Source organism: Amblyomma americanum, chromosome 3 (assembly GCF_052857255.1).
Source record: "Amblyomma americanum isolate KBUSLIRL-KWMA chromosome 3, ASM5285725v1, whole genome shotgun sequence".
Taxonomy (NCBI): Eukaryota; Metazoa; Arthropoda; class Arachnida; order Ixodida; family Ixodidae; genus Amblyomma; species Amblyomma americanum.
Window position 1 is genome coordinate 220,112,239 of NC_135499.1, and position 17,828 is coordinate 220,130,066.

General features: G+C 45.8%; 1 non-coding gene across 1 annotated transcript; it reads right to left on the reverse strand.

The window, feature by feature from the left end:
- Positions 1-2,393: 2,393 nt before the first annotated feature.
- Positions 2,394-2,466, reverse strand: TRNAA-CGC (transfer RNA alanine (anticodon CGC)). Its single transcript has one exon. It is a non-coding gene; the product is annotated as a tRNA-Ala (tRNA).
- Positions 2,467-17,828: the final 15,362 nt, after the last annotated feature.

The following is a 17,828-nucleotide window of genomic DNA, read 5'->3' on the forward strand; positions in this document are numbered from 1 at the left end:
GGAGAGCAGTGTGAGTCCGAAAGTTAGTAATTTCACGTGATTTCTTTTGCGTTCTTAGAAATAGAAAATCACCACTTGCCCCCACCTTCCCCCTCCCCACCCCCGACCTGTCTTCCATTTTGGTTTGCATGACATTCTTGGCCAAGGTGTCAGCCGGCTTTATTCTTTTTCTTTCGCTGCCTTCTCGGTATCAGCAGCCTGAACCGATACGCTTGCCTCCACGCTAGTTTCACGTAAATATAAATTGTTTGGAAACTGGAAGCGAAGAACGAACTGCTTCTTTTCACATTTTTTTCTGTGAGAAGAGCTTATCAACACTAAAAGGTAACAAATTTCGGAACTGGACGTCTATAGCCAACCAGAAAGGCAGCGCTCAGTGTAGTTGCCACCTCATGTCCGCTGCTGAAAATCGCTACTACGTTTCGACGCCATCAACCCGCAATGAACATTTCTGCGGCAGAATAAAATATGAAATATACCAATTTAATCGATCTCATTCGGTATTGAGACATTGCCTTCTCGTATGCTATGAATACAAAGAATAAAGACCACATGCTTGGTTTGCGTCGCAGGGCCATCTCAAAACTGTCTCAGCCTGCCTCTACTGTTGGGACTGCGGCATCTCAGCCTGCTGCCACTGTCGCGCAGAGCTGAGCGATGAAAGGGAAAGGCGACGGTGAGTCAACTAAACATTCATGTACGGTAAAAACGAAGGCGTTACATTATCGGCACGGGGCCGGTTGGGCTCTCACAAAGGCGCATGGCGATGCGCCGGCAGAGCGTCTCTCTCGCTTGATGTCTCCGTCGGCCACCGTCGGCCGGTGACCGCTGCAGCAGCCAGCCGTACAAACACTCCAATTAGGTCACGACACCGGCCACAGTTCGAATTTGACAAGAGGAGCTCGGCCGTTGCAAGTTTGCAGCCGGGAAAAGGCTGCAGGCGAAGCGTCGGTTGCGTCTCGAGCCGTCGCTTGCGAGGCGGGGGGAGAGATTCCGCCGGGCGAGCCTGGATGAATCATGCTGCAAGCCGCGACATGTCCGAGAGTCCGGGCTTGCTTTGCGCAATGGCGGGCGCACGGCGCTGGCTTCCACGGAGGCCAGCGGAATGCGTGATCGGGCATAACAGAACACAGGAAAGGACGCAACAGATTAGGGGCAGGCGAGGTTTTGTTCTCATCGCTGTTCATAATAACGTGGCAGAAATTCATGGAATCATGGACCCCAACGGGCTCCGGTGACATCGGCGTCGTCGTCGGCGTTGTGAGCAGTAACGTAGCGGCGGGTGGCCAAGGTGGCCACCCCCGGAGAAGCAGCCTAGGTGGGCCACCTAGGTCACGTGACCTTGTGGCGTCATCACAATCTCACCACAAGGTTGTGGGCAAAGCAACCACCCTGGCAGGTTCCAGTTCAATTAATGATTGATCGCGAGAGGTTGCTCGGGAAGAGCAACTTGGGTCGCACAACAGCCGCCGGCGCAGCACCTTCCATCGCAGGGCAGTGGCGCAACCCTTAACCGCTGCGCCACTGCGCCAGGAGGGCTATGAGGGCTCCCATGGACATACGAAATTAAAGTTGGTAATGACCAAGCCCGTGCACATGGGCATGAACTTATTGACGCTATCGCGTCGTGCCCTTCAGGCAGAGCTTAAGTGTCCCCTCCAATTTTTCACACTGCTCATTGCTTGGACAGCTTTATTCATGGGGCGTAAGTATAGACTGAGAAAGTTTGCTCCCCAGTAAATCTGTCTGTACTTCTGAAGGAATTAGGCCAGCAGCCGCCGAAACCAAGGAGCATAGGGGAATGTTCATATTTTTCTTATAATTCCTGGTGTTAATCAATGGGAGATTAACAGTACAATTATTTTTTTGTCTTAAATATAATTGATTAGAAAACACAGAAAAACAACCACATGCCGTCGGTGGGATCCGAACCCACGACCTCCGAATTTAGCATTCAACTGGGCTACGGAGACGGCTGTCAAATCTACTGCATTCGGGGGTATTTGTGATGTGCCTAACCTAACCTTGAGAGTGTTCAGCAGCGCCATCGTCGTCCATAGCGGCGGACGTAGTCCCTCCTGTATTGCCGCGAGTGTGACGTGGAACGTCACTGAAAGATGAGGGCGGAAGCTGTGCAAGAACCTCTTATGCTACCTATGACTTCTAGACAACCAGAACTGAGGCCCTTGTTAAGCTGTTGACAGACAAGGTAAAGGAAATGAGGGGCTGTTTTTGGCATATACGTGAAGGAAGCCAACAGTCGCAAAAACCAAGGAACATAGAGGAATGTTTCCATTTTTCTTTAAAATTGCGGAGTTGATCGATGGGAGAATAATACTGGGATTAATCTGTCGCGTAAAGACAATTACAAAGCAGGAGAAAAACCAACCACATGCCGCCGGTGGGATCCGAACCCACGACCTCCGAATTGCGCGTCTGGTGCCCTACCAGCTGAGCTACGGCGACGGCTGTCCAGTCTTCTGCTTTCTGAGGTATTTATGCTGCGTGTATCCTAACGCTGAGAGCGCTCACCAGCGCCACCCTCGTCCATAGCGGCCTGTATTGCCGCGAATATGATTTGGAACGTCATCGAACGGTGCGGCCGAAGCTAAACATATTAACGTAACGAGCGGCGACTGTAGTGTCATGCGCTTTTTTCAGCCGCATGCAACCATAAATTTCTCGCATACTTATTGGCCGCTGTGTAAATTGGCACATTGAGGCTCTTTGTCGGAGTACAATGGATGCGATTATGAACATTGTGTCATGTGTTGAGCACTATCGAAGCCGCGGTAATATCACCATCGCAGTATTTTTGGATATAAGACAGACATTTGACATTGTCAGCCATGTTAGTGTACTCCTCAGTTTACGAGACAATGATTGTGAGTGGAAGGACGCTGCGACGGATTTCGAGCTTTCTGAGGGATATAGGGAATTTTTTATGCAGATAACTGAAGGGAAAAAGTGCAGAGCATATAGCCTGATGCACGGAGTTCCGCAGGCAGCGTATAACTCCGTTATGGCGGATTTGCCACCAAGGCTCCCATCTGGCTTGGAGTGTTCTCTGTACGCTGATGATGTCTATACATTGGGGCTTCTGGTGCGAGTTTCGACCAGCCACTCCTTACAAAATGGCGTAGACGTCGCAGTCCATTTCTGAGAGAAAGAGGGGTGATGCTCGCGCATTCGAAAACAGCAGTGCTGCCTTTCACCCGAAAACAGCGAAAACATTTCCGCCTCTGTCTAGAAGGACGACAGTGGATCGATGTTCAGCAGCACCGTTTTCTGGGAGTAGTACTCGATCGCCAACTGTCTTGTGCCGCACACGTAAAAACTCTAGACTAGAAGGTGAACTCAGTGGTAAACATGCTTTGCAGACTTGCTCGTTCGTCTTGGGGCAATTCGAGGTCACCTCTGCTCAAAGAGCACAGTGTTCTCATACGTCAAAAAGTTGCGTACTCTGCACCGATACTGCATGGCCTTTCGCGAACCACGGAAGAGAGTTTGTAGAAGCGGATAGCTAGAGGTCTTCGAGTGTGTTTGGGTGTTCCGCAAGCCAAGCTCCCTGGTTATTGCAGAGGCACCGCAGCCTCCATTTCAAATCTTGCGAGCCACTGGGACTTGTCGGCACATTTCGGTGAAATGTCCCAACATGAAAGTCACCCATTAGCTTCCGCGCTACAGGAACGTGATGGAAGCGAAATTCATCAAGTGTTTCTTGAACACCGACAGCCTCTTCCGAATTGTGGTTATTGGAAGGGAGATATAACGCGCACCCTCATGGCTCCTGTCGACCCCTAAGATCGAGCGATCTGTTGAAAACGCGACACCATGGTACTGCTCACCAGCCATGTACCAAATCTACATGTGCTAATCTGCAGCCCTTTAAACACGAATACGCCTATATCGGAGTAAAGAAAGGTAGTAAGATGTCCCGTAGCGCACACTTTTTTACAAAAGGGTGCGCGTACAGGACAGCTTACTTCCTTTTTAATCCTTTCTGACTCAAGTCTTGAAAACTCATCGACACTGCATTCGTAATTCCAGAGCTGAATGAACGACGAGTAGTTAAACTGGCTCACGCAACAGCGTCAGTGACAGCTGAGATATAGTCTATTTATTTGGCACTACAGTTCAAGGTACCAGTACGAGGTCCGTGTAGGTGGTTAATCTTCAGCGACTTACAAAATGCAATAAAATGCCTCGACAGCGCAAGTTCTGCAGCATTGAAGACAAGTTTTGATTACGAAACGCTTAAATAATTCTCCAAGTCATCAAAGATGCAGCATTCAGTAGTCTTGCAATCGGTGTATACCTGTACATTGCGTTATCCAAGGTAACACTGAGGCAGATTCAGCGGCCTGGCCAGGCCATACCATTTCTATAATTTCTAGCCTGCCATTATCAGCATGTGAAATGCGCCGTCTTAAGATACATACGGTCAGTATGATCGAAAAAAAAAATGTGTTCCCGCCTAATTGTACAACTTCTAATCTTCATCAGACTGACTCCCTCTCAGAATCCAGTGGGCAGGTTTCCACCTGCCATGGTGAGCAGATTGTGATGACGTCACAAAGTCACGTGATCAAGGTGGCACGTGCGCCACCTGCTTTGTCGCTCACAACGCCGCCGCTGACTACGCCGGAATTTCTGCGGAACGGGAGCCTTAATGCTATCGCGTTAAAATTACTATCCGCTGCGCCCCTGGGAGGTTTTTCCAGTGACTATACAGCGCCCAGCACCACTCCTCCTCTCTGGTAGGTGCGAACGGCAGGGCTCCAAGGCATCCAAGGCACCGATGTGCTACGCAGTCTTTTGTGTGACGAAGCAGCTAGAAAGCGTCTTGAATCGAGGACACTGTGTGACGCGAGATTCAGTCCAAGTATTTTCATTTGCAGCTTGGCTTTAAAGCACGCACACATTTGACCGCCAGGCCACTGAACTTAATCTGCGTACCTAGGAAGAGGGAAGGGCTCCGACGGAGCGATAACTATTTCCCGGCGTTTGTTGAATGTGCCAGGAACGAAGCAACGGTCTCGTGCCAGGATTTGGCTTGGTCTACAGCACAATAGTTCCGTAAAAGGCTATCCTGTAGTCACGCGCCTTGCAGTGCACTGCGCTTCGCTCACTGTGACGAAAGCTTTGTTCTGCTTCGTCATTTCCGTGAAATTCTTTGTTTCCGCAGCGTACAACGCCGGGCACTCCGGATGACGGTAATTCGGGGGGAGGCGTCCGACGGTGGTAACCGACTTGAGTATTGTTCGCGCCCCTCGCTTTCCGAGAATACGAGCCAAGGTTTCGCTGAAGCCTTTCACGCATGGAATGCATACGCGTCTTTCTCGCTGGCGTATGCTTGGGCTAGGCGCAGAATTGTTCTGGTTGCATCTTTCCTGGTTTCAGTTGGTACGTCGAATGAACGAACTGGGGTATCCTTTTCTTTGGAGGTCAGAGAAAATATTGTCGCAATGATAGCTTTTACAACATCACGGAAAGCTGCTATCTACACGCAACGCAGCGTCGGATCCATACCAGCAGCTTCTTTGGTCTTCACTGTGTCGTCATGACTTCTTGACCAATCGCCGGCGACGGCGCGGCCCACGGTGTGCCGCGCGGCGCCGACAGAAAATTTCTGCTCAAAAGGCAATTCGCACTGGCATTTGCCTAATTTAGGTTGGATATTTGAGTATGCAGCATAAAAAAAAATATGGTCGATTTGCGTAGTTAAGCCAAATGCGAATTAGGTCAGTTGGCTTTTAACTTCCGTTCCGGTGTTCAGATCCAGTGTTCACGGATGGCAGTTGTTCGGATAACAGTAATGGGTTAATGTGGTACTTGGGTTTCTTGGGTTGGTTGCGGCGTAGGTTGCTCTGCAGCTTTTCACGATTAATTCAGCTGCCGCCTGACACAGCGGGCAGGCTGATATATATATATATATATATATATATATATATATATATATATATATATATATATATATATATATATATATATATATATAGGCCTTGCGGAGAAGCTGACTTGGAGATTTTCGCAAATAGTAGCAGACGACTTGAAGAATTCGCTTTTTATCCATTTGCATAAGAATGGAGTAAAACTATACAGTCGGAAGTTAGCGTTGTATTTCTATCTTGTCGTCTGTTGCACTTACTTTAGAAAAAAAACTATTACTTTGATTATGATTACTTTCTCGAAGCTCGTGACATTGTCTCCTGTAATCAGTTCTGATTCATCGAAGGTCGTGGAACCATCTAGCCCGATTAACAATAACAATAATAGCCCGATTAACAAAAATGATTGCGCCTGCGCTTTGTTTTTGGATGTCGTTAATATATATATTAATATATTATAATATATTATTAATATATTATATTAATAATATATATATATATATATATATATATATATATATATATATATATATATATATATATATATATATATATATATATATATATATATATATATATATATATATATATATATATATATATATATATATATATATATAATTTAACCACATTATCATATATTTAACACGATTGCGGGCTACCCATGACGTAGTTCAAGAACAATTTAATAAGAGCTAATGAGAAAAATACATAATTAATGTACTTTACAATTATTTAAAGCTAATTTCACATGATTCTCCAATTTTTTCGCACAGAACAAATTGTGCACATTGTAAATGCCCTCCTATTACGCCTATGTGAATGGTCGAATACTTTGGAGTATTCCTTTCCTCAGACATCTCTTGGAGCAGCAATTTGTCTTTTTTTTTGAGCTTTGGAAAGCTGCGTGTCTGTTGCACATTATTAAGACCCTTTGAAATTGTATGTACAGGCCTGCAAATTATGCTCGTCTTATACTATAGCGTGTCACGCTATAGTATAAGACGTATAGACGTATAGTAGAATGCTGGGCCCGCGACCGCCCATCAGTTGCAGATGATCCCAGATAACAAGGCCACGACTGATCGTGGTCTGAGTGATGTTAAGGCATCTGTGAACTGAATGCACAGACAGGCAAACTAGCACCTGCACTCGATTTAATCCAGGAAATTAAATCCAATATAGATTCTGTTGAAGCCATTGTTTGGTTACAAGCGAAAAAAAAAAAAAACAGAAGCAGACGCAACAATCTTCTCGTTTTTGGTATTGACAGGAGATCTTAAAAAGTTATTGAGCAGGTATATCGGGACAAGTCCGGCGTTAAGGTGAAGACGTGGGAAAGAATACATCCCTTGGGCAAGTTTAAGCAAGGCAAAAGTAGGCCGGTAAATCAGAAGATTCCATGAGTGCGAGAAAAAAAAAAGCGCATGATGAAAAACTGCTCCAAACTGAAGGGATCATCCTCCTCAGTCATTAAGGATTATGCACTATAAAACAGTAGAAATACGAAAGAGACTGTAAGAGAGTGCTGCTACGGAAACAACCAATGGTGTAAAGGTTTCGCTGATCTATGAAAAGTTGAAAATAAAAGACAAACTTTAGATTTGGGAGCAAAGTCGAAGTGAGCGCCGGGAGATAGACCGCACATAGTTATTATTACGGAAAACGTGGTTAAATAGTTCAATACAGAACGGTCGTGTTATTCCTCCCGGGCATAAAATGTTCAGATGGAATAGGGGCTCAAGGGGTGGGGGAGTAGCTGCGGTTGTCAAATCATCAGTTAGGGCCGAAATAATAGACTTTGGATTGTCAGTAGCAGTATGGTGCAGGATACCATTAGTTGGGGTTGTGTTCATTGTAGGAGGTATATATAGAGCTCCTGCTACCACGCCTGAGTTCCTAGACGAATTAACTGCTTTCTTTCTGTGCTCATTTGAATGCTAGCACGAAACTAATAATGACTAGAGATTTCGGTCTACATCACATAAATTGGAAAGCTCTCTCGCCAGGGTACGCAGAAGTCTCAAGTGCCGAAATGTTACTGGAAATTTTTTTTTCGTAATTTAAGGCACATTGTGGAAGAAAATAGACGAGGAGCTTCAGTCATTACTGGACCTTTTGTTCCTGTCTTGCAAAATAGTAGATAGTACGGCGTCAGTCGAGCCGGGAATATCGGACCACAAAACCGTATCTTCTCTTATACCAACAGGCAAACACAATCATCGGCGACCATCTATTCCTAAACTGATCAAAGACTACGCTGGGGCAGACGATATACGACAATAGTGGATGTTTTATAGTCTGTCATCCATTGAATTTGAGCTTGGGGCAGCTAATGAATCTGCAGAGAAATTCTGGCAACATTTTAAGAATGTCGTGAAACATTGCGTAGATGCATTTATTCCTACTCGCACAGAAAAAGCAAAACAGCATAGCCCATGGGTAACTCAGGAAATTGTCCACAAAAACGTAGAATAAAACGGTTACGCAAGAAGAAGCAAAAAGAAGCCGAAATGTCCAGTGCACGTTCTGAACTGAAAATAGACGTTTTTAGCATACCGGAGACGTACTGGCAGAGACGTACACCGGTCTACGGAACCCCCCTGCGCATGCGCAGTGGCATTGTCGGTGTGAGGGGGAGCCACTGGGCATGCGGAGGAGGGGTCCGGTAAACCGGCATACGTCTTTGCCAGTACGTCTCCGGTATGCTAAAAACGTCTAATAGCGGTAAAGGAATCCAAGAAAACGTTCTTTAACGACACGCTTTCTATAGGCTTCTGATGTTTTCACCGCAGCAATTCTAGAGGTACATTACACCAATATAAAAGAAGAAATAGACCAGATAAAGAGAAGATCTGAAATTATCACGTAAGATACAGCAGCAGATTGTTTAAGTGTATTCTCCCAATTAATATTTACGAAGGAAACAACAGACCATGGAAACAATGAACGCTTTGGGCGCTTGCGCAATGGGCCACTTTGGAAATCACTCACATGGCCATATTCCAGAAATTGATAACGTTTGATGCGATAAAATCAAGCGCAGCGGATGGGATCCTAAGCGAATTTTTGCGACGATCAGATGAATGGGTCTCATTTTATTTAACAATAATCTTTAAAAAGTTCTTGCAAACTTGTTAACTACCTCAAGATTGGCACAGCGCTATTGTGGTTCCTGATTTAAAATGAGGCAGTTGAGTTCAAGTCAGCAACTGTGACCCAATTTCGCTCATTTCTGCGCTTTTTGAAATTATATAGCATGCAATAGCAAAACATATTCTTTTCATTGAGGTGAATAACTACTTCTGTTTGTCTCAACATGGTTTATCCACTGTTTCACAACTCAATGAAACGGTTCATGATGTTTATTTAGCTTTGGATTCCAGCGAACAAATTGACGTCATTTGCATATAGCTTTGCTAAGACATTCAATAAGATCCTGCATAGTAAATTACTTTTGAAACTTCAGAACGGAGGTATTGATTCAGATGTTGTCAACTGGATTGCAGCCTTTTTTAGTGGTCGGGTAAAATCCGCACGTATTGGGAACTGCATGCAGGTTCAGTGTTAGGACCGTTACTGTTTTTTATTTATATCAGTGATATTCCTAGTGTTCTTGAATTGCCTGTAAAAAATAAAACTCTTCGTCGACGATTGTTTAATTTGCTTCGGGGTGGCCGATACACAAGATCAAAGTAGAATCAACCGATGCCTCCAAGGCTTATGTGACTGGTGCATTGAGTGGGAGATGGAAATTAATTACTCAATATCGACGTTTGCTCATATCGCAAAGACACGCACTTCCCTTTGACTATAAAATTGCTGAAAATTGTTTAAGTAGTTAAGCTTTAAGTATTTAGGAGTGATTATTCAGCATGATCTGTGCTGGTGCAACCATGTGGATGAATGAGGTTTGTTCTAAAGCATAGCGAAAACTGAGCAATTTGAGAAAAAAATGCAGCATGCGCCAAATACTTTGAACCTAATGCCATACACATTTCTTCTGCCAGTTTGGGACTATACCGTCTTTGATTGGAGCCCTCACCAAGTGCACTTACGAGATAAACTCGAAAAAATTCATAGAACCGCAGTGCGTTTTGCTTGTTTGCGTTATCGGAGAACCGATTCGATATCAGACATGCTGAAATGTGATCTGGATCTGTTAGGAACACAACGAGAAAAACAATGACTGAAATTGTTTTCTTTTTCTTTCAGATAACTAGCAATCAAATAAAGATTAAAAGATAAACATATATTCACAGTCCTCTAAAATGCAGTACCAGATTGTACCACAGTGCCACAGAAATGTCTTATAACGTACGCTTAAATGGCATGGAAGACTTATTTTTTCCCTTCTTGTATTAATTCGTAAAATTGCATTCCGGACTGCGCTGTAGCAGCACAAAATGTCAGAGTTTGAACGTTCCTTGAAATTGTACAATAGGCAACGAGAGAAATAAGAATTTCTCGTATCTCCATTTGTGCTTCCGAAGTTTTTTGCTAATCGTTTCTGTTTCTGTGTTGATGCGTTCACCGTGTTCTGTAATGGTGCATTGTCGGTGAATTCTTGTTTTTATTTCTTTTTAACGATTCCCCTCCTGTAATGGCCCTTAATTGAGGGCTACAGTATTCTTACATAAATAAACGCCCTGCGCACTTCTTAGGTGTTTATTTCAGAACACAATATTCGTTTTTTATCCTCGAACACAAGTTTCTAGAAATCCATTGCCGCTTTTTTCAGTGATATGTAATATGTTGTCTCTGTGCGAGCCAAACTCATTTAGACATGCATCGGCCTTTTGCTAGTGCAAACTGCCTATTTGCCACTAATCAACGGACAAATGGCCATGTTTAAGCTGTTTTTGCACACGCAAATTGTAATGCCATTAGACAAAGTGACAGTGTTGAACTTTAATGACGGAGTTCACCCGTCTCAGAAAAACGAAGGTGGCCAGAACAGTCAAGTTCTAAAGCTTTACGTTTTCGAACATTTAGACAGTTTGAACTGACGGGCGTGCCCGCAGAGCAGCGGTGTTCAGCCATTTCTTTAAGGACCTGCTTGCGGATTCAACCCCCGCGAGTAGGGGCCTGCCTGGAACACGTAGTTCCGCAGATTAATCTTCAATAAATTGCCGGAACGGTGTTCCAGATACACGTATGCGAAACGATGTTTCACATAAAGCGCTTAATTGAACGGGAAATTCTACCACATATTTTGCTGATTCTGGATATGGAATGCTGTTGGTTAGTCCGACCAGATTCTTTTAGCCTAGCACTCAGGTTGCAAGGCGCGCTCCTACTCTCGACGCCAGTCGCCATCTGTCGGCGGGCGCGGCCCGGTGCGCTGCAAGTCGCGCCGGCACCGCGCGTAGAACGCGTGTTTACGTTTTCTTCGCTTCCGTCGTTGATGCGCTTCATAACCTGACGTATGTGGGTGGGTGCTGTGCATCGCTACTCACATTTTCCTTCTACCATACCGTACAGCTATTGTTTGACGCTCACTGTTACTCCTTAAAGGGGCTGCGAAACACTGCTTGAACGGATGCCGATTACAGTTCAGATGGATTCTTTATGTCACACAGATGCAGACCCAAAAGAATTACGAGAATCGATGCATAGGAACGGGAGTTATTCAATGAAGAAATTTCAAAATACAAGCAAACAAAATGCTGCCCTAAACTCGATTTTCGCGCAGCTTCCCACTCCCATTTCACTCTCCTCAGTGACGACACTCATAGCGACCAATCAAAACAGCCTATCTGAGCACGTGGCGGAAGTTTGCACTCCATGGTTGCCTGTTCTATGTAACTCGTTCATGCCAAGGCTGGCAGCGCCGTTTGCATGGTTGCAACAACCATGTGAACGCCCAGCTGACCCAGCGATGCTTCACCGTCACGTCGACGGCACAGAAGGGAGCACTGATCAGGGACATTCCCTTACTTATGGATCCGAACTCGAGCGCAAGATACTGCGACGGTGTGGCAGCCTTCGCAAGATATCAGACACATTTAGCATAGCGCGTACCGCTACTGCTTACCGCCAACCGTCGCTCTTCGCTCCTAGCGCGCTGGTTGGTCACGGCGAGCAAGGACCGCGCGCTGTTGACGGGGAACGTGGTAGCATCTGGCGCCGCCGCCTGGTGATCCTCCACAAGCTGACTATGCGCACTACCTGCTAAATGTGAAACGAACGCATCCTTCCTTGGGACCGAAACGAACGCTTATAGAGTGCAATTGCTCGACCGGACCGATTCCGCAAAGCCGCTCTCGGATACATAGAGAATAGCCATAAATGATGAGTGCTAGGTCGTAGGATGTTTACAGAGAGTCGAGGGTATGACGGCCTACAATCTGGTCAGGAGTCATGGTGATGCAGAGAGGCGCAGAGAGGCGCAGAGTACTTCGATGCAAAAAGCAGCCAGAGCCTCTGGTGGTGTATTTTTGTTTTACTTACTTTACTGCGCTTTTATCTGAGGCAAACAAGTTGGTTTTGTTAATGTAATATAAAACACAAAAACTTGACGGAACGTATCTGTAGTTATTAACACAATTTGCAGTATATTTACTCTTTGTCCAATCATCAAGCTCCCACTAAGTGATATCACATCCGCTGCTAAAACCGGCCACTGTATGGTGACACCGTCAGCGCCACGAATTTGCTTTTGCGAGCTAATTAAAATATTAAAAACCGCACTATACGCGGTACGACCGATGCTAATAGCATCACTATATGTAACTCATTCTATGCAACCAACAGGCAAAACAATGCACTGAAAATGTGTTTCAGGGCCCCTTTAAGAGGAAATCCGAGGGCAGTCGTTCAGGAAGGGTGCGGACTGGGAACCGGCACTTATAAGCAGATTTCTGCGCTTGCTTGTCGTTTGCTGCTGTTTTCTACGGTCACTACCATCTATGATAATTTTATGCACCAGAAAGTAGATGTTGCTGTTTCCGCACGTATGTCAGAGGGATCGGCAGAGTAAAGGGCTGACCGTAGTATATTTCTGATGTTGGTATCTGCCTGTATCACAGCAAAATATACACATTTTATTACTTTCTATGACACTTGGCCAAACAGCTACGCCAAGCTGTCACACGTGGGGAGAGCTTCAGAATAAAATAAACGCGACTTCGGGTCTCAGAATTCTTGAAAGCTGGCTTCTCTGCTAGTATTTATCCAAGGTCTGATAAAATAAGCGAAAAAACATTTGCATGCGCCAGATCGCCTAATCTATGACAAATTGTTTGCTGTTAGTCCTGCGACTCAGTTGAGCTCACAATGATGGTCAACGATTTGTTGATGTAACTAGTGCACCACCACACAGGCGACAACGCCCTATTGGGGGGAGTGCTTTATGGCCGGCAGGAAGGATTAAGAGCGCATTGGAATTGTAACCGCTTGCTAGCCATACACCTAATGCTTGACACTGATAAAAAGCGCCGGCACAATTAACGTGAATGTCAAACTAAATGCCATGATTAACGCACCAATTTTATCCCTTTGATAACGCAAAGGCTTTCCGCAACACAACCACGCTGCGGAAGCAAGCTCGGCAATGTTTTTTCAGCGCCCGAAGGGCGGTAAATCGCGGCTGTATGCAGGAGCGGCCACGGAACTGCCGCAGCTCCGCAGTCTCGAAAGAAACGCCCGCACCGTGGCGCTGTAGTCGGCAGAAAATAGGCGCGCCGGATAACGGCTCCGGATTCTGGCCATAAGTTCCTTGCAGCATTATGGAAGGTATATACTTTATCAGCTAATCAGAAGAACGCGTTAAATGTGTTCTTCCGCGACTCGTCGTCTGTGTGTCGTTTGCTCGTGGCGTACACAGATGCGTTTAGAAAAGAATAAACCTACGCTGTCTATGTACCATAAGCGTATGCACGTTCATGTATGCTAAAATCAAGCGTTGGGCGGGATGTTACACCATTTCTCACATTCGTATCCTAAGCTCAGCGTATGCAAACGGAGACGCAACGAAAAACTCAGCTCAGTGGTGCCATCTAGTCGCTAGAGCGGCAACCATTTTTATCAACAAACCGACACAACTCTAAGGACCGCAGGAGGCAGAATAGTCACTCTAAATAAGCGAAAGCCCAGCGGCTCGTTCACGGCCAGCCAACATGCTGAAAAACGGCAGTAACAACGACGACTTCAGTCCGAGGCGAGGAGTCCTGTTTCGAAGGGGGCCATCATTTTGGAAACGATGTTTGAACGTACTCAAGAGCCGCGCACGCTAACCTCTGAAAACTGCGTACGTAACGTGAGCGTACGTTAGGACTATATATGAAACAGAGTTTGGCGCATGCGCACTCTAAAACACGCTATCCCATATACCCATATGCCTATTTTTTATGGCACTGCATTCTGCAGCGTCGGAACGTCGCCTGAGCACTCATTGCAGCTTTGGTAGTGCTGCAAGGTACTACAGAGATGGAGTATAGATGACCGAGCACTGTTGAGCCTCGGCCACCTTCAAGGCCCAACCCATGATGCGAACCTGTAGCTCAGGTTGTGAGCTGCGCAGAGCAGCCTCCTATCACTCCTGTGATTCAAACCTTTGAAAGGGAGGTTTCGGTTTGTTAGGGCAAGCTTGGCAATTGTTCCATTCATTTAAGTTGACCTTTTTAAAAGTTATACTTAAGACATACAGCCCAGTAACGAGACGGACAAGACAAGGACGCGAACACAAGCGCTGTAATATATGTACGAGAGCAGTGGCAGTAGTAATCAGAAGCACTCAACATCACGTGGTGTAAAGGGCCATACAAGCGATAAAAGACATGACAACGTGATAAGGCTAAAATACGATGAAATCTTAAAAGGAGTGGAACAAAAATATAATAATGCACAACGAACTAGCCAGCCATTACGTATTAGGCAAGTTGTACTTCCAGTTACTAACTTGAACCTATGTGGAACAAGGTTAAGAGTATATTGGCAGTCATCATCGTCAGCCTGACTACGCCCACTGCAGGGCAAAGCTCTCTCCCATGTCTCTCCGATTAACCCTGTCCTTTGCCAGCTGCGCCCACCCTATGCCTGCAAACTTCTTTATCTCATCCGCCCACCTAACCTTCTGCCGCCCCTGCTACGCTTGCCTTTTCTTGGGATGCACTCCGTTACCGTTGAGGACTAATTGTTATCTTTTTTTTCCTTTATTTGTTTCTTAGAACAAGTCTAAGGGGGGCCCGAAGCTAAAGGCGCAACAACGCCTGACGGGGCCTCGCCCCTCCCTCCCCCCCCCCCCCCAAAAACAAATTCACCACAAGAAATTTAATTACTATAATTCGGCAACGGGCATTGCACTTGTGAGCGAAACAAATATTTTCTCATCAGAAAAAGAAAGTAAACAAACGAAATCACATAAGAAACACATGCAAATGCACTTCAGTGATTAGAGTATGTTGTACAAAATGAACATTTGCTTCTTGATAGGAAACTACACGCACACGAAATCGCACGATGTCTTCACAAAGCAAAGAAAATACTGCCAGAAACGAAAACATTCTTGCATTCTTTTTTGAAAACAGCAAATCCTTTGTTGAAATCAACATTGATATCTGTTCTGTTCAACATTTTATGAACTCACGATGGAGCTCACTTGAGACGGAAGGAAGTTAAGTTCGAGCCAAGTTACATTTCTGCATTCGAGGGTAAGTGTAGGATTTCAGATTGAATAGCGAGATGAATTACCTGGGGACGTAGTATAAATTTTGTGTTTATGAATCTATAGTAGTAATTTGAAATAGTATACCTGGTCGGCCCGGAGCATAGCATATTTTATGAAAAGCGGTTGTGTGGGTAAGTTTCTGATGTTTCCGTGGAAGTTTTCGGATATTCTTAACATTCTTTTTTGTAGGACCAATAACCTGTTGTAGTTAGAATATGTCGTTGTACCCCATGTCAAGATGCCATAACATAACTTGGAGTAGAATAAAGAGTGTGACAATTTCATTTTTAGCCACGTCGGCAATAGACTCTGTATTCTACATATGCTACCCACCACTCGGGAGAGATCATTGGTGAGCTTAAGGGTATGGCATGTCCATGAATGATCCTCAGAGAACCAGATTCCCAGAAATTTTCCTTCCCATTACATGCCTGCCCTGCCCAAGCCCATTTATTCCTCTTGATTTCGACTACGATGTCATTAACTCGCGTTTGTTCCCTCACTCACTCTACCCGCTTCCGGTCTCTTAATGTCACACCTATCATTTTCCTTTCCATGGCTCGCTGTGTTGTTCTTAACTTAAGCTGAACCCTTTTCCTTAGCCTCCGCGTTTCTGCCCCATAGGTGAGTAGATGGAGTCCCTAATGCACTCGATTTCACAAACTGTTCGTGAAAGCGGCGTGTGGCGGCGATACCTGCATTTAATTTTTTTTAGTATCTTCTAGGTTATAAAAGTTCTGATTTCAGTGTAAGAGGCCTCAGGGCCATTCGAATGCAGTAATCATTCGAATAGGCCCAACTTGAATTTATTCTCATTGTGCCTTTAACACTGGCACGTTATGGGATGACTATCGAGCGGATCACATGTGCTCACTGGAGGACTAAGCAACTCGTGCACAGATAACTTCATTGCAGAGAGCTGGAGAGCGCGGGGAGATCCCGCGCCTCGCCGATGCTGCTCCCCCTGCGCGGAAAGCGCACGCGCCCAGCAGCTGCCTTGTGTGGGCAGCCCAGCCCTCCCAACGCTTAAGCGTAACCAATCGGAATCGAGGCTCGGACCGAGATTGATACCCCGGGTGGTAGAGGCAGGGAACGTGTCGGAGTTGGCGGGAAAGTATGTACCACTCTTCTTTCGGGACTTTACTTTTTTTCCGTTCCAGAAATGTGCAGCGCAGTCGGCTAACATCGCCACAGTCGCCCTTCTGGACGGCACATTCATCCTCCCCGCCTCTCCGCTAGGGGCCCGCACTCACATCGAACCGGAGAGAGGGGAGAAAGATAAAGTCCAATTCTCAAAGCTCAGCAATGCTCGACAGCACAGAGGCTGAACAGCATAAATGCTCCGAGAAGGATTAGTAAGCGATGCGCCCCGGCCGGAGCAGACTTCCCGATTGCGATGCGCAGTCGCCTCGAGCCGTGAGGCAGGGAGCGAGATGTTGTACTGGAGCGGATGGCCACGCTTGGAACCTCAGAATACGCCCTCCTGCATCTCTCTTAATCGGCAAATAATTATTTTACTTTTTTTATTTTTAAGACAGGGTTAGAGGGAACCCCTCGCTCCCCAGCGAAGCCGAAATTTGTTTTGCTCTCTCTTGCCTTCCTGCTGTAAGTCGCGTGGAAACATGCTGCTTATATTGGCAGACGCCCACGACAATGCGCACTAAGTGCATTGCCAGTGTGCGCAGAGGTCGCAGCTTCTGAGTTTTCAGCTTTAGCTGGCACTGTAAAAGAGAGAAGCTTGGTGAGAGCCACGATCGCCGCCTGGTCGCATGTGGGGAGGCGTTGTTTGACTGCCCGAACTGAAGTTTCTGATGCCAGCGTTTGATTCGCGCAAGTAGGCGAGTGCCCTCTGGAAACAGCGCACTCCACGATGTCCAATAATATGTTAAGCTAAATAGTCGGCGAAATGGTTTGCAAAAAGAAAAAAAAAGATGTATGCAGTGTCAGGTGACCCCGTTGCCGTTGGTGAAAATGGTGAGAAGTGCCAAACTGAATTCGAGGAAGGAGACCAAAAATGTGCGTGAGAAAGTACGGGAGCTCGTTGTTGAGCTCACTCAAAGTGCTTGCGGCGAAACAAGTGATTCGTTCGCATAACGCCACTACGGCTTTTTTGGAAGCACCGTGATGGTAAAAAAAAAAGAATGAAAGAAAGTAGTAGCCTCTTGATTAAAGCATAAGCGAAGACGCGAACATAATGAGGACCGCAAGAGTGACCTTGAGCTACACACGAAGTCGGCCCATTCACCGCGGGGCAAGAAACACGCGCA